Consider the following 22,018-nt stretch of genomic DNA (forward strand, 5'->3'; position numbering starts at 1 on the left):
GAGTTGAGTCGAGTTGTCATATCTGGTTTCGGTTGGAGTTCTTCCGTGAGCACAGCAGGGCTACCACAGAGAGGTATATATAGAAGTAAGATGTAAGAATAGAAGTAAGATGTATGTAAGAATAAGAATAGAAGTAAGATGTAGGAATAGAAGTAAGATGTAGGAATTAGAAGTAAGATGTATGTAGGAATAGGAGTAAGTAAGATGTAGGAAATAGGAGTAAGTAAGAAGAAAGAAGTAAGATGTAAGTAGTAAGATGTAAGTAGTAAGATATAAGTAGTAAGATGTAAAGATGTAAGTAGTAAGATAGAAGTAAGATAGATAAGTAAGATGTAAGAAGTAAGATGTAACTAGTAAGATGTAAGAAGAAGATATAGTAGAATAAAGAGAAAGAAGCTAGCTAGAGATGAAGTAAAAATGAAGGTTCCCGAATAAACTGCTTGGAGAAGAGCTCGTTGCTGCCTCCGTATTTCCGCTGGACAGAGGGGCAGCAACAATACTTGAAGTCCTAGCCAGAGCAATTAGAAAAAGGAGATCAAAGTGATAGGAATTGGAAAGGAAGAAGTCAAATTATCACTATTTGCTGATGATATGATAGTATACTTAAGTAACCCCAAAAGTTCCACCAGAGAGCTCCTAAACCTGATAAACAACTTCAGTAAAGTAGCTGGATATAAAATTAACTCAAGCAAATCAGAGGCCTTCCTATACACAAAGGATAAACAGCCAGAGAAAGAAATTAGGGAAACAACACCCTTCACAATAGTTACAAATAATATAAAATACCTCTGTGTGACTCTAACTAAGCAAGTAAAAATCTGTTTGACTAGAACTTCAAGTCTCTGAAGAAGGAAATTGAAGAAGATCTCAGAAGATGGAAAGATCTCCCATGCACCTGGATGGGCAGGTTTAATATAGTAAAAATGGCCATTTTGCCAAAAGCAATCTACAGATTCAATGCAATCCCTGTCAAAATTCCAACTCAATTCTTCACAGACTTGGAAAGAGCAATTTGCAAATTTATCTGGAATAACAAAAAACCCGGGATAGCCAAAACTATTCTCAATAACAAAGGAACCTCTGGTGGAATCACCATCCTGGACCCTAATCTGTACTACAGAGCAATTGTCATAAAACTGCATGGTGTTGGTACAGTGACAGGCAGGTAGATCAATGGAATAGAATTGAAGACCCAGAAATGAACCCACAAACCTATAGCCATTTGATCTTTGACAAAGAAGCTAAAGCCATCCAGTGGAAAAAAGACAGCATTTTCAACAAATGGTGCTGGCACAACTGGTGGTTAGCATGTAGAAGAATGCAAATCAATCCATTGCTTTCTCCTTGTACAAAGCTCAAGTCCAAGTTGATCAGGGACCTCCACATCAAACCAGATACACTGAAACTAATAGAAAAGAAAGTGGCAAAGAACCTTGAGCACATAGGCACAGGGGAAAATTTCCTGAACAGAACGCCAATAGCTTATGCCCTAAGATTAAGAATTGACAAATGGGACCTAATAAAGCTGCAAAGACACTGTCAATAGGACAAAACAGCAACCAACGAATTGGGAAAAGATCTCTACCAATCCTATATCTGACAGAGGGCTAATCAGCAATGTATACAAAGAACTCAAGAATTTACACTCCAGAGAACCAAATAACCCTATTAAATAATGGGGTACAGAGATAAACAAAGAATTCTCAACTGATGAATATTGAATGCCTGAGAAGCAGGCATTGTTCAACATTCTTAGACATGAGGGAAATGCAAATAAAAACAACCCTGAGATTCCCGTCACACCAGTCAGATTGGCTAAGATAAAAAACTCAGATAGCAGATGCTGGAGAGGTTGTGGAGAAAGAGGAACACTCCTTCATTGCTGGTGCGATTGTAAGCTGGTACAACCACTCTGGAACTCATTTTGGAGGTTCCTCCAGATATTGGACATAGTTCTACCAGAGGATCCAGCTATACCACTCATGGGCATATACCCAGAAGATGCTCCAACATGTAATAAGGACACATGCTCCACCACATACATAGCAGCCTTATTTATAATAGCTAGAAACTGGAAACAACCCAGATGTCCCTCAACAGAGGAAGGGATACAGAAAATGTGGTACCTCTACACAATGGAGTACTACACAGCTATTAAAAACAATGAATTTGTGAAATTCTTAGGAAAATGGATGGATCTGGAGAATATCATCCTGAGTGATGTAACCTAATCACAAAAGAACACACGTGGTATGCACTCTCTGATAAGTGGTTATTAGCCCAGAAGTTCAGAATACAGAAAGAACAACCCACAAACGACAAGAAACTCATGAAGAAGGAAAACCAAAATGTGGACATTTCATTCCTTCTTAAAAGGGGGAACAAAATACCCATGGAAGGAGTTTCAGAGACTATGAAGCAGAGACAAAGGAAGGACAAGCCAGCCTGATATAGGTATCTCCTGAGAGGCTCTGACAGTACCTGACTAATACAGATGTAGAGGCTCATAGCCATCCATTGAACTGAGTACAGGTTCCCCAATGAAGGAGTTAGAGAAAGGACCAATGGAGCTGAGGGGTTTGTAGCCCCTTAGGATGAACAACAATATGAACTAACTAGTACCCTCAGAGCTCCCAGGGACTCAACCACCAACCAAGGACTATACATGGTGGGACTGATTGTTCTGGCAGCATGTGTATAGTAGAGGATTGCAAAGTCGATCATCAATGGAAGGAAAGGCCCTTGGCCCTTTGAAGGTTCTGTGTCCCAGTGTAGGGGAATGCCAGGGCCAGTAAGCAGGAGAGAGTGGGGTGGCGTGCAGGGGGCGGGGGAGGCAACAGGGGTTTGTTCTTGTTGCTTTTTGGTTTTTTGGTTTTTGTTTTTGTTTTTGTTTTTGGAGGGGAAACTGGGAAAGAAGATAGCGTATGACATGTAAATAAAATATCTAATAAAATAAAAAAGAAATGCAAATAAAGAAAATATCTAATAAAAAAGGTTAGGAACTAAAAAAAAGTGAATTACAGATCTATTTTTATTTCAAACATTGAACATTGATAGTAGGATTAACATAATCCACAAATGGCCATCTTTACAAACCAATCTACAGATTCAGCTAAATTCTATTCAAAATTCCAGCACAATTCTTTACAGACCTTGAAAGATCAACTTAACTTCATATGGAAAACCAAAAACTGAGGATAGCTAAATCATTTCTATACAATCAGAGAACTTCTGGAGGCATCACTATCATTTCAAGTTGTACTTACAGGGCAATAGTAGTTTAAAAAACAAACAAACAAGCAAACAAACAAACAAGAAACCCTGATTATTTTGGCATACATTTAAAAAGCAGGCTTGTAGGACATCCCATGGAAGATAAAAAGTGCTTTGGTCATGCCTTCTTTTCCTCCAGTAACTGAAAGAAATGATTTTTATAGCCATGTTTAATGGTACCCCAACTCCTTTTCATTTTGCCTGAAATCTGTGATCCAGGAATTGTGGTTAAATGGAATTTCCATCAGATTTTACATTTTAAATAATCAAGTACATGTTAATGTACATTAAATCATTTTTTGCTGCAGGTTATTGCAAGTAAATAATAATTGTAAAATAGATTCTTTTGATGAAACAAAATGAAAAGTGACTGTTAAATGCTCACCTTAGATTTTCTCATCATTTGATGATGGATAGGAAAATCATACTCTTCAATATATATCCATATTCATATGCTGGCACACTAACTCAGGTTCTACAATAATCATCCTATTTCTTGCTAGTATTTTTCTAGCTCACGGTAATAAGAGTAATTGTATAGTGTTTATATTCTAAAGTGCTTTTCTGACTAAGCTCTGAAGTCTTTTTTGAGTATTAATTCTCACAAAATTTCTGTGTGGCACACAACAGTGTGTATTATCGTGTTATTTCCTTTTTAACAAGAATTATACTGCATAGAAGCAGTGAATGTTATACAAGGCAGTCACTATCTCTGCTATAGATTAGGATTCTGAATTCTGGTTCTAAAACAAAGACATTATTTCTTAGAAATTATTAACACACTTGGTGGTTGAATCCCAGCAATTGATAGTTGTCTTTTAACTTTAGTATTTTACTAGTCAAATGTTAACAAGGAAAGCCAAGAATAGCTTAATATTTGGAGTAAGTTGATTAGTTTCACTGTGTGTAATAGAGAAATACTAAATATTTGTGATGATAAAAATGCTGCTGAAAATAAAAAACACTGTATGGTCTTGGCATAAAAACAGACAGGCTGATCAATGGAATAGTATGGAAGAATCAGAAATGAATCCACACAGCTGCAAATGCTTGATTTTCAAAGAAGCCAAAAGCATACAATGGAAAACAGAAAACATCTTTTAAAATGGTGCTGGTCTAACTGGATGTCTGCATGTAGAAGAAGGCAAATAGATCCATATTTATCACTGTGCACAAAACTAATGTTTAGGAGAATCAAAGTCCTCAACATAAAATAGGATACATCAAATCTCATAAAAGAAAAAAGTGGGAAATAATCTTGAATTCATTGGTACAGGAGACAGCTTCCTGAACAGAGCACCAATAGCTCAGTCACTAAGATCAACAGTTAATAAATGGGACTTCATAAACCTGAAAAGCTTCTGCAAGGCGAAGGACAGTGTCGATAGGATAAAACAGCAGAATAGAGATTGGGAAAAAACTTTACCAACCATACATCAGACAGAGTGAAAATATCCAAAATATATAAAGAGCTCAATTAAATAGGCACTGAAAAAACCCAAAAATAAATGAATAAATAAATAAATAAATAAATAAATAAATAAAGGCCATGTTGTGCTTGCAGACAGGAGCTTATCATGCCTGTCCTCTGAGAGGGTCTACCAGCAGCTGACTGAATCAGATGCATATACTTGTAGCCAACCACTGGGCTGAGGTCCATATGAAAGAGTTAGGGCAAGTATTGAAGGAACTGAAGGGCATTGCAACCCCATAGGAAGAATAACAGTGTCAACTATGCCAGATTCCTTAGAGTTCCCAGAGACTAAGTCACCAACCAAAGAGCATACATGGGCTGCTCCACAAACGTAGCAGAGGATTGCCTTGTCCTGCCTCAGTGAGAGAGGATAAAACTCAGAGAAGGGGATGCTGGCAAGGGTGATGTGGGGGTGTGTGGAAGACCACCTGCTCAGAAGCAAAGGTGTGGGGGATGAAGTGAAGAACTCGGGAAGGGGAAACTGGGAAGGGAGGCAATATTTAGAATGTAAATAAATAAAATTCTTTAATAAAAATTGGCATACAGAGCTAAACAGAAAGAGTCCTCAACAGAGGAGTCTCTAATGGCTGAGAAGCACTTAAATAAATGTTCAGTGTAAGAACTCTGAGATTCCATCTTATATTGCTCAGAATGGCTATGATCAAAAATTCAATGACAGCACATGCTGGAGAGGATGTGGAGCAAGGACAACACTCCTTCATTTCTGGTAGGATTGCAAACTGGTACATCCACTTTGGAAATCAATTTGACAGCTTCTCAGAAAATTGGAAATAGTTCTACTCCAAGACTCAGATACACAATTCTTGAGAATATACCCAAATGATGGTCAACTATACCACAAGAAAATTTGCTCAACTTTGTTCACAACAGCTTCATTCTTAATTGCCAGGAACTGGAAACAACCCAGATGCCCCTCAACTGAAGAAAGAATAAAGAAAATGTGGTACATATACACAATGGAATACTATTCAGCTATTAAAAGCAAAGATATTATAAATTAGTGGGTAAATAGATGTAACTAGAAAATATCCTGAGTCAGGCAACTCAAACTTGAGGAAACATGCATTGTATATATGCATTTATAAGTAGACATTAGCTATAAAGTACAAAATAACCACAGTACAATTCAGGACCAAAGAAGCTGAGTAATAAGAAGGGCCCAAGGAAACATGCATGAATATCACTCAGAAAGGGAAACAAATTATTCACTGGAGGTAGATGGAGGGAGGTAACTAGATGAGAGAGGGCGTGAGGAGAAGAAGGGGATAGGGATCAGGAGAGGAAGGGTTAAGGGATGTTCGAAAGGGTTGTAAGTGAGAATGGCAATCCTTAGCAGGCATCTCTAGGAGTAGCTGAAGACCTGTAATAGGGATGTTCCAAGAAGTCTATAGGGATGCTCTAGCCGAGACTCCAACCAGCAGTGGGTATGGAGACTCGAGTAGTTACTTTCTGTAGCCAGGTGGATTTCCAGTGGAGGAAGGGTGACATCAATCCACCCGCTAAACCTCAACTCAAAAACGTGCCCTGATGGATAGAATCACAGGGACAAAAGTGGCGTAGAGGCTGACGGAAAGGCCAACCGCGACCGGTCCAACTTGTGACACATATGCTTGCAGACAGGAGCCTAACTGCACATATAACTATCCACTGAGAAGGTTCATGTAGCCACTGGTGGAAATAGAGGCACAGTCCCTCAGCCAAATATCTGGGTAGCTCTGGGAGTCATGTGGGAGAGTGGGGCAAAGAATTGAGCCATCTGGAAGGATTAGAGATACAACAACCACACCTACAGAGTCAACCTACCATGGGGCCACACAGACTGAACTACCAATCAAAGAGCATGCTGGGCCTGGACCTAGCCCGCATACACATTTGTAGCACATGTGCAACAAGGTCTTCATGTGGTTCTCCTAACAATTGTAACAGGAACTGTCTCTGAGTCTATTGCCTGCCATTGGATCACCTTAATCTGGCTGGACTGACTGGGAGGGCCTAAATTGGAGAAGGTATGCTTAACCCTGCTTTAAGTACTAGAGCCAGATGGTACCTAAGGTGTGTGTGTGTGTGGCTTAGCTTTCTTGGAGGAAATGTGGAGATGGTAATGAGGTGAGGAATTTGTGAGGGTGGGACTAGGAGGAAAGGAGGGAGGGGGCCGTTGTTGGGATGTAAAGTTAATAAATAAATTAATGAAAACATTTTCAAATAAAAACAAAACAAAACAACAGCCATCCCCTCAAACCCAACTATATCTGTAGTTTTGGAGAATTATGCTTTTTTCTTTACCAGTTATGTGTAGTGTAGACACAGAAAATGATTTTGGTGTAAATTCTTTGAGTTTCTCTCTCTTTAGACTTGTTTTTCATGTCCAATTATGTAATCTGTCAGAAACCATTTAGAAAATACTAAGGAAAACAAGTGAATTGCTGTTGCAGTAGATAAACTTTGAATTACAGAGCCTTCAAACCTCTCATTTCAGGATTGATTCTTGTTGTTGATTTTTCTTTCCCATCACTATTACATAGTCTACTAATTCCTGGACATTATTCCACCTTATTGGGCTGATTTTCTGCAGATCAATGAAGATGTACTTTCATATTCTAATTCTATAAGTCCTAAAAATGATTCTACAGAATTTCTAAATTAATATAAGTAATTTTGAGTCCTCTGTAGTATGAAAGCTGTGACTCGAGTTCTATAAACTTTCATGTGTCACAGGCTAATTCCTTTAGAATGAGAAAACAGGCTTGGAACGAATTTACAATCAGGGACAACATTCCTTCTAGATTAGCTGTGAGACTACTGTCTGGTAACTAAAGGTCATAAATGGACAGAATATAAAATATTGACTGATTTATCTATACAAAACTTCAAACTAATGATACACAAAACAGATGATTGGCCTTTTGACAAAACTGTGCTATATTGTAACACGAAAATTATTGTTTTGAACTTCTAATGAATTTGTGTGATTAGACTATAGATAATGAATAATTTTAAAATATTTATTTATTTATTTATTTATTTATTTATGTATTTATTACACTCCAGGTTTTATTTTCATTCCAGTCCACCCTCTTACTGTTCCACATCCCATACCTCCTTCCTGTCCCCATCTCCAAGAGGATGTTCTCACAACCACCCCCATCCCCCACCTGACAGAGCTCTAAACTTCCTGGGGCCTCCAGTCTCTTGAGGGTTAGGTACATCTTCTCTGATTGAACCTAGACATGTCTGAGAGATCTTGGGAGTCCAGGTTAATTGTGATTGCTGATCCTCCTACAGGATTGCTCTCCTCATCAGATTCTTCCAGCTTGTTTCAAATTCAACCACAAGGGTCCATTGGTTGGGTGCAAAAATCTGCATCTGACTCTTTCAGCTGCTTGTTGGGACTTTCAGAGGGCAGTCATCATAGGTCCCTTTTTGTGGGCACTCGATATCCTCAGTAATAGTGTCAGGCCTTGGGGACATCCCCTTGAGCTGGATCCCACATTGGGCCTGTTGCTGGACCTTCTTTTCCTCATGCTCATCCCCATTTCAATCCCTACAGTTCTTTGAGACAGGAACAATTATGGGTCAGAGTTTTAAATGTGGGATGGCAGCCCCACCCCTCACTTGATGCTCTATCTTTCTGCTGGAAGTGGGCTCTATAAGTACCTTCTTTTCCCTGTAGGGCATTTCCTCTAAGGTTCCTCCCTTTGAGTCCTAAGAGTATCTCATCTCCCAGGATTCTGGTGCATTCTGGAGGCCCTCTCTAACCTCTTACCTCCCAAGGTTGCCTGTTTCCATTCTTTTTGCTGGTGCTCAGGTCAATAAAATTCTTGGAAAACAAATCCAAGAACACATCAAAACCATCATTCACCACCATCAAGTAGGCTTTATCCCAGGGATGCAAGGTTGCTTCAATATACAAAATCCATTAACATAATCCACTATATAAATAAACAAATCTCTAGATTATCTCCTTAGATGCAGAAAAGCATTTGACAAAATACAACACCCCTTCATGTTAAAAGTATTAGAGATATCAGGAATTCAAGGCCTATACCTAAACATAATAAAAACAATTTACTGCAAACCAACGGCAGATATCAAATTAAATGGAGACATACTTGAAGCAATCCCACTAAAATGGGGGACAAGACAAGAATGCCCATTCTCTCCATATCTATTCAATATAGTACTTAAAGTCTTAGCTAGAACAATAAGACAAAGAGAGAGAAAGAGAGAGAGAGAGAGAGAGAGAGAGAGAGAGAGAGAGAGAGAGAGAGAGATCAAGGGAATACAAATTAGCAAAGAAGAAATAAAGGTATCACTATTTGCAGATGATATGATAGTATACATAAATGATCTAAAAAATTCTACCAGAGAGCTTCTTCAGCTGGTAAGCAATTCAGCAAAGTAGTTGGATATAAATTAACTCAAATAAGTCAATAGCCTTCCTTTATACAAATGATAAATGGGCTGAGAAAGAAATTAGGGAAACAAATCCCTTCACAACAGCCATAAATAATATAAAATATCTTGGGGTAACTCTAACCAAACAAGTGAAATATCTGTATAATGATAACTTCAAGGCTCTCAAGAAAGAAATTGAAGATCTCAGAAAATGGAGAGATCTCCCATGGTCATGGATTGGCAGGATTAATATAAAAAATGGCTATCTTGCAAAAAGCAATCAACAGATTCAATGCAATCCCCATCAAAATCCCAACAGAATTTTTCAAAGACATAGAAAAAAATCTCAAATTCATCTGGAAAGGCAAAAAACCCAGAATAGTGAAAAGAATTCTTAACAATAAGAGAACTGCTTGGGGAATCACCATCCCTGACCTCAAATTCTACTACAGAGCAATAATGATAAATACTGTATGGTAGTCATACAGAGACAGGCACATTGATCAATGGAATAGAATTGAAGACCTAGAAACAAAACTACACACTTACATACACTTGAACGTTGACAAGAAGCCAAAAATATACAATGGACAAAAGAAAGCATCTTAAATAAATGGTGCTGGACTAACTGCCTGTCTGTATGTAGAAAAATGAAAAATAGACTCATATTTGTCACTTCGAACAAAGTTCAAGTCCAAGTGAATCAAGGACCTCAACATAAAAGCAGATACACTAAATCTAATAGAAGAGAAAGTGGGAAAGAGCCTTGAGCACATTGGCACAGGGGAAAACTTCTTAAACAGAACTCCAATGGCTCATGCTCTAAGATCAAGAGTAGATAGGTTTCCACCTCACACCAGTCAGAATGGCTAAGATCAAAAACTCATGTGACAGCAGATGCTGGTGATGATGTGGAGAAAGAGGAACACTCCTCCATTGCTGGTAGAATTACAAGCTGTTACAACCACTCTGGAAATCAGTTTGGTGGCTGTTCCACAGAAAATTGGACATAGTACTACCTGAGGACCCAGATGATACATATACCCAGAAGATACTCCAACATGTAATAAGGATACATGCTCCACTATGTTCATAGCAGCCTTATTTATAATAGCCAGAAGCTGGAAAGAACCCAGATGTCCCTCAACAGAGGAATGGAAACAGAAAATGTGGTAATTTACACAATGGAACACTACTGAGCTATTAAAAACAATGAATTTATCAAATTCTTAGGCAAAAGAATGAAACTAGAAAATATCATCCTGAGTGAGGTAACACAGTCACAAAAGAACACACATGGTATGTACTCACTGATAAGTGGATATTAGCCCCGAAGTTCTGAATACCTAAGATACGATTCACAGACCACATGAAGCTCAAGAAGAAGGACATCCAAAGTGTGGATAGTTCAGTCCTTCTTAGAAGGGGGAACAAAATACCCATGAAAGGAAGATAAAGTGTGGAGGAGAGACTAAAGGAAAGGCCATCTAGAGACTGCCCCACCTGGGGATCCATTCCACATACAGTCACCAAACCCAGACACTACTGTGGATGCCAACAAGTGCTTGCTGACAGGAACCTGATATAGCTGTCTCCTGAGAGGCTCTGCCAGAGCCTGAAAAATACAGAAATGGATGCTCTCAGCCAACCCTTGGACTGAGGAAAGGGTCCCCAATGGAGGAACTAGAGAAAGGACCCAAGGAGCTGAAGGAGTTTGCAGCCCCATGGGAGGAACAACAATGTGAACTAACCAGTACCCCCAAGAGCTTCTAGGAACCAAACTTTCAATCAAAGAGTACACATGGAGGGACCCATGGCTCCAACAGCATATGTAGCAGAGGATGGCCTTGTCTGTCATCAATGGGAGGAAAGGCCCTTTGTCTTGTGAAGGCTCAATGCCCTAGTGTAGGAGAGTGCCAGGACCAGGAAATGGGAGCGGGAGTTGGTTGGCAAGGAGAGTGGGAAGGGGATATGGGGTTATCAGAGGGCAAACCAGGAAAGGGGATAACATTTGAAATGTAACTAAAGAAAATATCTAAGAAAAAGGGAAAAAAAGCATAAATAAAGACCTCATGAAACTAGAAAGCTTCTGTAAGGCAAAGGACATAGTCAATAAGACAAATTGGCAATTTACAGATGGTCTAATTGCCGTGCTCACTAGTCTACCCCAGTAGATCTACAGTATCAGGGTTAAAAGCCTGATCATGAACAAGAGGCATTATGACTTCAAAGGGAGTTTGTGCCTCCTAGGTATCCTAGGTATTCAGTCAGTCGTTGGCATCTCCTAACTCAGATGTGTTCCAGATTGGTCTCTGCTAAGTCTGTGGAGAAATCTACATGCTTTCTTTATTCAGGCATAAAGGTGCCCTAAGAAATATTTTGTTATAGCCAAACCAAATTGAACAATGTTTCCCAGCCCCAACAATGTTCCAACTAATCCTAATCAGTGCTGAGCTGATTCTCAGCCTGGAATTTCTCAAGGATGTTACCTATTCAAACAAATTGTCTCCAGAGAGGGAAAAAAACAAAGCATTAAAGTTTACTGACAACAAATGGCAAACTATTTCACATATTAGAGAGAAGTGGGTTGGCTCCCCTGGCAAATTGGGAGTCTGTCACAAATGCTCCCAGTAATCACTCCCAGGGCTAAAGTAATGTATTATTCATGAGAGGTTAGCTAGAAGGAGACCCCCTGGTGCATACTTCTGACAACCTAGAAGAATTAGATAGTTGGGTGTTTGCTTAGGGCTGCCAAGGTAGCCCATTGGGGAAGAGTACTTCAGAAGGAATCATTTACACCTGGCTGTTTGATCTACTGTCTTTGACGTGACTGTTACCTGCTTATGTGATCTCTGACATTTGCCTTGTTTCTGTATACTATATAAGCCTGATTCTTATTTTGTGAAAATACATTCAGATACCACATTTCTTTGTGTCATTTCTGTCTGTCACATGCCGCCCTTGCCCACCTGGCCAGAACTTTCACCACCCCACCGGAATAAAGGGGTCCCCCGCAGAAACCCAGTCTATGGCAGCTAATATCCAAAATATATAAAGAACTCAAGAAGCTAACCACCAAGAAACCAAATAACCCAATCAAAAAATGTGGTTTAGAACTAAACAGAGAATTCACAGCAGAGGAATCTCGAAGGGATGAGAAGCATTTAAGAAATGTTCAATGTCCTTAGTGATCAAGGAAATGCAAATTAAAACAACCCTGAGATTCCATCTTACACCAACCAGAATGGCTAAGAACCTCAGGTGACAACACATGTTGGGGAGGATGCAAAGAAAGAGGAACTCTCCTCCATTGCTGATGGGACTGCAAAGTGGTACAATCATTCTGGGAATCAATCTGGAGGTTCCTCAGAAAATAGGAAATAGATCTACCTCAAGACCCAGCAATACCACTCTTGGAAATATACCCAAAAGATGCCCACCATACCACAGGGTCACGTGTTCCACTATGTTCATAGCAGCCTTGTTTGTGATAGCCAGAAGCTGGAAACAACCCAGATGTCATACGAGAGAAAAATGGAATCAGAAAATGTGGTTCATTTACACAATGTAATGCTACTCAGCTATTAAGAACGAGGACAACATGAGTTTTGCAGACAAATGGATAAAACTAGGAAATGTCATCTTGAGTGAAGTAATTCAGACCCAAAAGGACATACATGGTATGTACTTACCAATAAGTGGATATTAGCCAAAAAAAAAAAAAAAAAAAAAAAAAAAAAAAAAAAATGCAAAATACACAAGATACAGTCCACAGAACTCATAAAGGTCAACAAGCTGAAGGGACCAAGTGAGGACACCTCAGTCCCAGTTGGGAAGAAGAAGAAAGCAATCACAAGTGGGGAGGGAGGGAGGGACCTGGGAGGGGAATTGGATACAGGGATTGGGGTGGGGGGAGAGGGGAACCAGATTTCTTATTGGATGAAGGATAATGAATGTTTAATTACTAGTACTAATGTAAACACATGTAAACATTTCTGATTTAATACTTTATTCGATATGGATTTGAATTAGTGTCTTAAACTTTCTATTAACATTTGGAATGCAAGGATGCTTAGAAAACCATGTGATTTATGCTCTTGAGAAGGTAGTAGAAATAAGAAAGACATGAAGGATGAAGGTTTTTTTTTTTTTTTTTACCAATAGAGAGATGTGGCTTTCCTTACTTTCAACAATAAAAAGGTAGAAGCTTTTTTTTTTTTTTTTCCAGTGCAATAAAGGTTGGAGCTTCTTTTTCTTCCAGAATGAAAATTACTTTTCTCTGCATTGGCACTTGCTCATGGGAGTTTTGCTCCATCCAACATATGTATGTATGTATGCATATGTAAGTATAGGTGTGTATATTTAAGTGTACATGAACACTTGTGGAACTGATTAGACAGGTGGTCAAGCACAAGGAAAATGTGTGCTCATGTATGTGTCTGTGTGTATGTGTGAACATGTATATATATCTATATATATATACGTATATATATATATATATCTATATATATATGTGTGCGTGTATGTGTGTGTGTGTTTGTGTGTGTGTGTGTGTATGTAAAATGAATAGATCCTCTTTTTCATTCAGAGGGAATGTAATTTTTATGTGAGCAGAACTTTCTTTTCATGGCACACAAGGAGGTAACTAACTCCCACCCTCTCCACAGATCAGTTAAAGGCTCTCAACTAAGAGATTATAGAGTCAAAATGAGCTAGTTACTTTACCAATTCCTTTATTAAGTCCACACTGCTAAACAGAAGGCATTAACTACCAGAATCCAGTGGTTTCTGGCCTTAGAATAGCAAAATATTATAGACAGAAGAATTGCCAAAGATAAATAAACTTTGACCTCTACTGACTTCATACCTCATCACTGTCTTCCTCAAAGAACTTGTGCTAGGTAGGCTCCCAACAGTAATCAATTTGGGGAAAAGTTCTATGAGCTACTGAGAACAAGGTTTACGCTTTTGTATTTAAGTGAAATGTTCTATAACTATCAATTAAGTTCATATGATTTGTGATGTGACTTAGTTCCAGCATTTCTCTACTTAGTTTTTCTCTAGATGAGCTGTCTAATGGTGAACTCACCCACTATCTCTGTGTAAGTCATATGTGATTTTTTTTTTTTTTTAGTGTTTTAAGAACTTGGGTGACTTGTGTTTGAAGCATAAATGTTTAGAACTGCATTAACATCTTAGTGGATTTTTTTATGAGAATGTAGTGTCCTTCCTTATCTCTTACTAGTTTTGGTCTAAATTCTCATCTGTCATATATTAAAATCACTATACTGGTTTGCTTGTTGGGTCCATTTGTTAGTTCCACCCCCCCACACACATACACACCCTTTTACTCTGAGGTAATGTCTATCCTTGAAATTCAGGCATGTTTCTTGGAAGCAGCAAAAGGATCGATCTTATTCTTGAGGGCATGCTGTTAGTCTGTGTCTTTTTATTGAGTAATTGAGAACATTGACTATGTCTGTTGATTCCTTTTATTTTGTTATGGTGTCAGTTTTTATTCTTTTTTGATTTATTGGTCTGAGGTTATTTATCCCTTTGTTAAAGGTGTGTTGTTAAAGGTGTGTTCAGGCTGAAGATTCGTTTCTAGTGCTGCCTGTAGAGATAGATTTATAGATATATACTGTTGTACTGATGGCAGGCCCCCGCTGTGGCCTATGGCTGTCTCTCTCCCTTGTGCTGGCTGAGGACTATGGGGCACATTAGTCAAAAAGGAGGCAATGTATAAATGAGATATTTTATTGTAGGAAGGAGAAAATAGGCCGGTCAATAGAGAGAAGGAAAGGAGAGGAAAGAGAGAGAGAAGAGAAGGAGAGAGAGAGGAGAAAGAAGAGGAAGAAAGCAAGACAGCAAGAAAGCAAGAGAAGAGAACAAAGAGCAGGAAAAGAGAGGAGACAGAGAGCAAGAGAGAAGAGGAAGAGGGAGAGAGGAAGAGCAAGAGAGGGAGGAAAGAAGCAAGAGAAGAGACAAAGAAGAAGAGCAAGAGAGACAAAGAACAAGAGAGGGACAAGAGCAAGAGAGCAAGGAGAGAACAAACCATCCCTTTTATTGTATGGGATGTGGCTATCTGTCTTTTGGGGTGAGGCATGCCTGGATGTGGTCAGATGACTGAATGTAGGGTCCAGCTAGAACGTTGGGAGCTTGGGGCATTGTCTGCCTGATAGAGCAAACATCTCCTGTGGGGGCAGCTGTGAGGGGTTGTGACTAAAGCAGAAGCCAAAAACTCAGGAGTTATAGCAGAGCTCCTTCTGCCCCCTGCAGTCAAAGACTGCCCACTGAGGCTCCTGGGCTCAAGGCCAATTACTCGACTGAGCCTAAGTTGCTTGAACATTGCCCCACAATATACTGCTTAAGTTGCATTTTATTGTGCAATATTTGCTTTTTCCATGCACTATGATTAAAGGTTTTGCTGGGATATTGGTCTGGTCTGGCATCTATGGTCTCTTAGAGTTTGTAGGATATCTGTCCAGGACCTACTGGCTTTTAGAGTCTCCCTTCAGAAATCAATTTTATTCTTATAGATATGCTTTTGGTCTTTTTACCTTTAGCTTTTTAATATTTTTTCTTCGTTATGTGCATTTAGTATTTTGATTGTTATGTGTGAAGTTCTTTTCTGGTCCAGTCTACTCGGTGTTTTGTATGCCTCTTGTACCTTGATAAGCACCTTCTATTTTAGGATAGGCTAAATTTCTTCCATGATGCTGTTGAATATATTTTCTGTGAATTTGACTGTTTTTTTCTCACTTCTCTATTCTTACTACTTGTAGACTTGGTGTTGCAGTGTCCCAGATTTTTGGGGTGTTTTGTGTTTTATCTTTTTTTTTTTAGATTTAACATTTTCTTTGACTGAGTTATCCATCTTTCTATTTTGTCTTCAACATCTGAGATTTTCTCTTCCATTTTTGTACTGTTAGTGAGACTTATCTCTGAACCTTTTATTTGACTTCTTAAAATTTTCATTTATAGTTATATCTCATTTTGGGTTTCCTTTAGTGATTCTGTTTCTACTTTTATGGCTTTAACTGTTTTCCTAATTTCTTGTACTGTTTGCTTTCATTTTCATAGACTTTACTGAGAGATTTATTTATTTATTTATTTATTTATTTATTTATTCATATCTTCTTTAAGGAACTTGAGTATATTCCTAATAGCTATTCTGAAGTTCATGGCTTGTATTACAGATAAATTGCATTTCTCAGGGACGACTACAGTAGATTTGTTGGGTTCTTTTGGATATTGTCTTAGGTATTGTGTTTTTGTACTGGTGTAGAATTAAGGTTTGTAATGATTGTGTTTCTAGGTGCTGATATCTGTACTTGTCTTTGTTGCATAGGTATTTCATGTTTTGGCTGCCATTTCCCCTTTTGTATCTTAGGAGAATGTGATAGCTATGAATTGCTTGATAGAGAATTGCTCTGGGGCATAGATTTGTGTTGCAAGTAGGAGCTGCTAGGATTCTAAACATTGGGTGCCAACCAGAAAGAATAAGGATGGGCTAGAAGTGAGGTGGGGATGAGATGGTCCATAGGAAGGAGGGATTCTGAGTCTTCAAAGAGGTTTGTAGGAGCCCTGGGGAGTGGTACCAGAGAAGGAGAACAGGTCCTGCAAGTGTTCTGCTATAGGGATGGGGATGAAATTGCAGAATTTACAATGGAGGAAAGAAAAGAGAATAAAGATCATATTCCTGTTCCATAGGGAATTTAGGATTTCTAAGTATGTTTTGGAAAAAGCTCAAACCACAATCTTTAAGTCTAATTTCTCAGACATTCTACTGGCAATTTTCAGAGGTCCCCTCTACTCTGCTTCAAAAGGGGTTGAATCTCAGAACCTGTTGTAAGCAATGTAAGCAAAGTGAGTCCTAGATTTCAGGTGAGGTAGGTTCTAGAAGGGGTGACAAAATGTGGACTATGCCCTATTTGAAGTTTTCAACCTTATTCACCAGAGAAAATTTAATAAGCTTTCTTGCCTTGAGAATGGAATCTCCAATATTTAATGGAACTGTTTTTTTAATTAAAACTTGCTTCTTAATAAGCAGGTGTTAATTTTTTCCTATAATGGCAAAAAGAAAGACAGAGCTTTCATGAACTGAAGTTTATTCTCACACATTGAGAATTATTCATTCTTGTTGGTTGAGTGTTCAGAGAATGAAATTGGCAAACTACTGGATTAGAGGAAAATTGGCTGTGAGAAAAAGCATAATGGTCATGAAGATCAGAACATATCCATGGAGAAGCAAGGGGGAACTGAAACACATTCAGCTACAAAAACCAAAGAACAGATATACACTGTCTCTGTTCTGTTTCTTTCCTATGAAAGTTCAGAAAGGCGAGATGGATTTATAGTTACCCCAAACTGCCAATTGGAAATAGGTCATGTCACAAAGTGAATAGGCAAAGAGAATAACTTACTGTGGTGGCACCTTACACATGGGTGTGTTCACATTTCCAATGTATTGGTTTAAAATAATATTACATTATTGTTTTAAGATCTGAATAATCAATTTATGAATATTTGCATAATACAAATTAACTAAGACCTTTGAATTTATGATTTTTATTTGATAGTTAAAAATTTCTCCATACCAGCATATTAATGAATAATAAATAAAATTGTCTTGGTTAACTACCATCTTCAACATTTAAATTATAAACCAATACAATTATTAGCATAGAACTCATACTTTAATCATTTTAAGCAAATATCATTTAATTTATCTAATAAAAGACCATATTCTAAACTGAGATACTTGTACAAGTGACTTTTTTTTTGCAGCAGAATCCCAATTATTTGGCATCTTTTATGTTACTCACCACAGCACTCTTAAATATTTTCTTTATTCAGTTTTCAGGTTTCATCATAAGTGATGTTTCTATCCTGGAATGTTACATTCACCATTCAAATTACCAAAGTCTCATTGTGCTCTGATGATTTCAATTATTTTACATTATATTATTTTCTATCAGCATCTTTTACAATGTCAATAAGTAAAATGGTTAATTAACTTGTTAAATATATCAAGTTTCTTCTGAATAAACATTGAAAACATAAAAAAATATGAGAAGAGAATTTATCTGTATGCATAACATTTAAGATTCTGATTTAAGGCTTTCTCACCCCCCACATAAGAAGATATGCTGGAATAAAAGACAATATATGCATCTAAAGGGGACAATGTTAACATGAACTAAGCACTCAGTGAGTGAAATGGCTCAGATCCCAACTAATGCAATTGAGAATTGCCGTCTATTTAATCATTGATGTTTTAACAGCAGGTTGTTTATGTCTAAACCTTATTTCATTGTTTTGTACAAAATCTATGAAGCACATGTTTGAAAGCATCCTTCACCTGCTGGTTCCTTAGGGTGTAAATGAAAGGGTTTAGCAAAGGGGCCACAGAGGTATTGAACACAGCTACACCTTTATTTAAGGTCACTCTCTCTTTGGCTGATGTTTTAACATACATGAAGATACAACTCCCATAAGTAATGGAGACAACAACCATGTGTGAGGAGCAGGTGGAAAAGGCCTTTATCTGTTGTTGAGCTGAAGGGAACTTCAGGATGGTTTTGATGATGAGTGTGTAGGAGAGAACCACTAAGATCAAGGTGATGACAAGTGTCATTATAGCTAAGACAAAAGTCATCAATTCTATTAACTGTGTGTCTGTACAAGACAGCTGCAGGACAGGAGAAGGGTCACAAAGAAAATGATCTATTGTTCCAGAAGTACAGAAATCCAGTTTGAGCCCCAAGAGCAAAGGAGGGAAGATGACTAGGAATCCAGTTACCCAGCAGCTGAGGACCAGTATGTGGCAAACTTTGCTATTCATGATGATGGGGTAGTGCAGTGGTTTGCAGATGGCTACATAGCGATCATAGGACATGGCAGCCAGGAGGTAGAACTCTGTGGATCCTAGTAGGAATACAAAAAACAATTGAGCTGCACAAGCATTGTAGGAAATTGTTCTGTTTCCTGAGAGAATGTTTATCAGGAACCTAGGAATGTACACTGTGGTGAATGCAATTTCTATGAAGGAGAAATTCCGGAGGAAAAAATACATTGGAATCTTGAGATGGGAATCCAACAAGGTGAGGAGAATGATTATTACATTCCCCATCATGCTCAAAATGTAATTGAAAAACAGAAACAGGAAAATCAGAATTTGTAGCTGAGGGTCATCTGTCAGTCCAAGCAAAATGAACTCTAACTCTCCTTACTGATTCTTCATTTCTTGTTTGTTCCTGAAAATCTATAGAAAATATAAAAATTATATCACATCTAGGAAAACTTATTTTTCCTTTTCTGCCTTAAAAATTCTACATTCATAGTAATGTGCAATTATTTAGACATCATTATACAAGTCTTCCTATGAACATGTCCTTTAACACAATTGTATACAAGAACTCAGATCCTACTAATATACAGAATTGAGCCAACCCTACTGTTCTGTTAATAGAGGTATGCTTTTCATTTGAAATACAGTTCTAGTTTCATAAGTTTTCATCTGTGGTTATCTTTCAAATACATTTTAAAGTGCATATTCAATATTTAACATTACTTAATTTCATTAATATCTCATTATTTGGCACTTGAGATAGAAAATGATCTTGGTATCAAATTGTGTTACTTACAATGGCCCCAATAACTGCCAATCTTTTCCTGTTGGATAGCATTGTACATGTAATAGAAAAAGAAATTTCTCACACATAATCATTATAAGGGAGGAAATTTTATAATAGGTCCAGGTAAGCAACTGGCACAGGGAAGAACATAGTGACCGGGTTGCAGTGGTATTTCAAAAATCATTGAAAAAAGTAGAAACATTCCAAATCCTAGGGTGTCATTAGTGACATTTTCTGCGAGAAACATTGCAGGTGCTGTATAGTTTCTTACTGCTGACTTCTAATTCAAACCATAACTGAATGGGGAGAGAAGATGGGTCAAGAAAAGTAAGAGTTGTGCCTAATGTGTGATACAGTTAGAAATGTGATGATTCAGATACATGTGCCAAGCCACTTCATTTCTAAAAGTTGTATATGTTATAAATATATCTTCTGCATCTCATGGTAATTAAAGATTTCTTTTAAACTTAGCAATAAGGCAATATTTAAGCAATATTGAAGCCTGTAAATATAACCAGTATTTATTATCCTTTTTGTGCCTAATTGGCAAGTCCATAAAAACCAGATAATGCACATCATTTTCATACAATGTGTTAGAGTTAAAATGCATAAGCAGTGCAAAAGGACTTGATATGTTAGAAGCATGAGCAAAAAAGGAGCACAAAGTTAGATGTATGGGGAAGGAAGAGTTGCTCTGAAAGGAGATGGGAGTGGGCCTGGTGTAGTCACATCTCAATTTATCTTGTCAAATTCTCAAAGAACTAATTAAAAATACCTCAACTAAAAATAAAAATATATTAATTTATGACTAATTTTAGAAAGCATAAAATGAACCCCAACCACATATTTACAACAAGCTCCATTTGGCTTTTATATCACACATATATAACATTAATCCTAGAAAAATATCAACTAATTTGAAGTTTGCCTACTTCATTCAGATAGTAACATATTGAAACACCAAACGCTTGTTTTATGTTTCTTGGTTATGAGAACAGAAGCCAAGCCTTGCACATGCTAAGCAATTCCTGTGCTATGGAGCCTCATTTCTAGCACATAATTTCTTTTGTGGCTAATGATCATGAATTACATACAGTTCTGAGGAAACAATTTCTATTTTGTACCCTTTGAAGACTTCTAACCCCTCTCTTTGATGACTCATCCCTGAGGTATCACTTCTTTCAGAACGTATTTTATTATGAACCATTTTAATGATAACATAGATGTCTAGAAATACCTGATCACATTGTAGTGACCTAAAATACACATAGGGTCTAGTGACATGGTAACAAAAAAGGAGTGGAAATATATAAATATAAAGTGACTTTGGGATATGTTATGGGAAAGCAAAATTAAAGTAAGGGGAAATAAACATCAAGGAAGCCCAACAATAAATGGTATGTTTTTCTAAGTGAGGAGAATTGACACAAGTAATATTTAAAATATTGAAACTATGGCTATAAATAAGCAAATTAAAATCAATATATTAAAGCATAAGATACAACATGCTTGCATTATGAATGCATATGCTATTTCTCATTTCTTATATTTCAAATAAAAACACTAATATAATTTAAGTGAGCATGATCTATACTAGTGGTTCTCAACCTTCCTAATGCTGCAGCACTTCCTCATGCTATGGTGACCTCCAACCATAAAATTATTTTTGATGCTACTTAATAACTCTAATTGTGCTACTCTTATGAACTGTGATGCAAATCTCTGATACTTCCAGTGATCTTAGTAACCCTGGGACAGGATTGTGAGTCAAGTGGCCCATAGGTAGAGAACCTCTGACCTAAAGGAAAAGATTAAGGTATGATATTCAAACTCACAGCTGATGGTGAGACTGCTGCTGAAATAAAATTTGAATATACAAACATCTTTAACAAAATAATATTAGTGAAATAACAAGTCACTTTGGAATTAATAAAAACAATTGTTTTTTTCTGAGAACTATGTTTGTAAAAATACACTTACTAATATTCTACAAACATTGCATGGGGCAAGTAGCTTTAAATATTACAGAATAAATCCAGAGTAGTATTAAAATATTAAAAAATATATTGAGACAGATGGTGAAATGAACACAGACTGTTTTCATATCTCTAAAATTTTGATTGCATCAAGACAGGGTTGGAAAAAGAATTCTTATTAAAAGCCAAGTTACACATTTCTTCTAATAAGATTTAGAAAAACATCTAAATATAATCTC

General features: G+C 37.5%; 1 pseudogene; it reads right to left on the reverse strand.

Moving 5' to 3' along the window:
• Positions 1-18,476: 18,476 nt before the first annotated feature.
• On the reverse strand, positions 18,477-19,409 carry LOC116075883 (annotated as a pseudogene).
• Positions 19,410-22,018: the final 2,609 nt, after the last annotated feature.

Source organism: Mastomys coucha, unplaced genomic scaffold, assembly GCF_008632895.1.
Source record: "Mastomys coucha isolate ucsf_1 unplaced genomic scaffold, UCSF_Mcou_1 pScaffold4, whole genome shotgun sequence".
Classification (NCBI taxonomy): domain Eukaryota; kingdom Metazoa; phylum Chordata; class Mammalia; order Rodentia; family Muridae; genus Mastomys; species Mastomys coucha.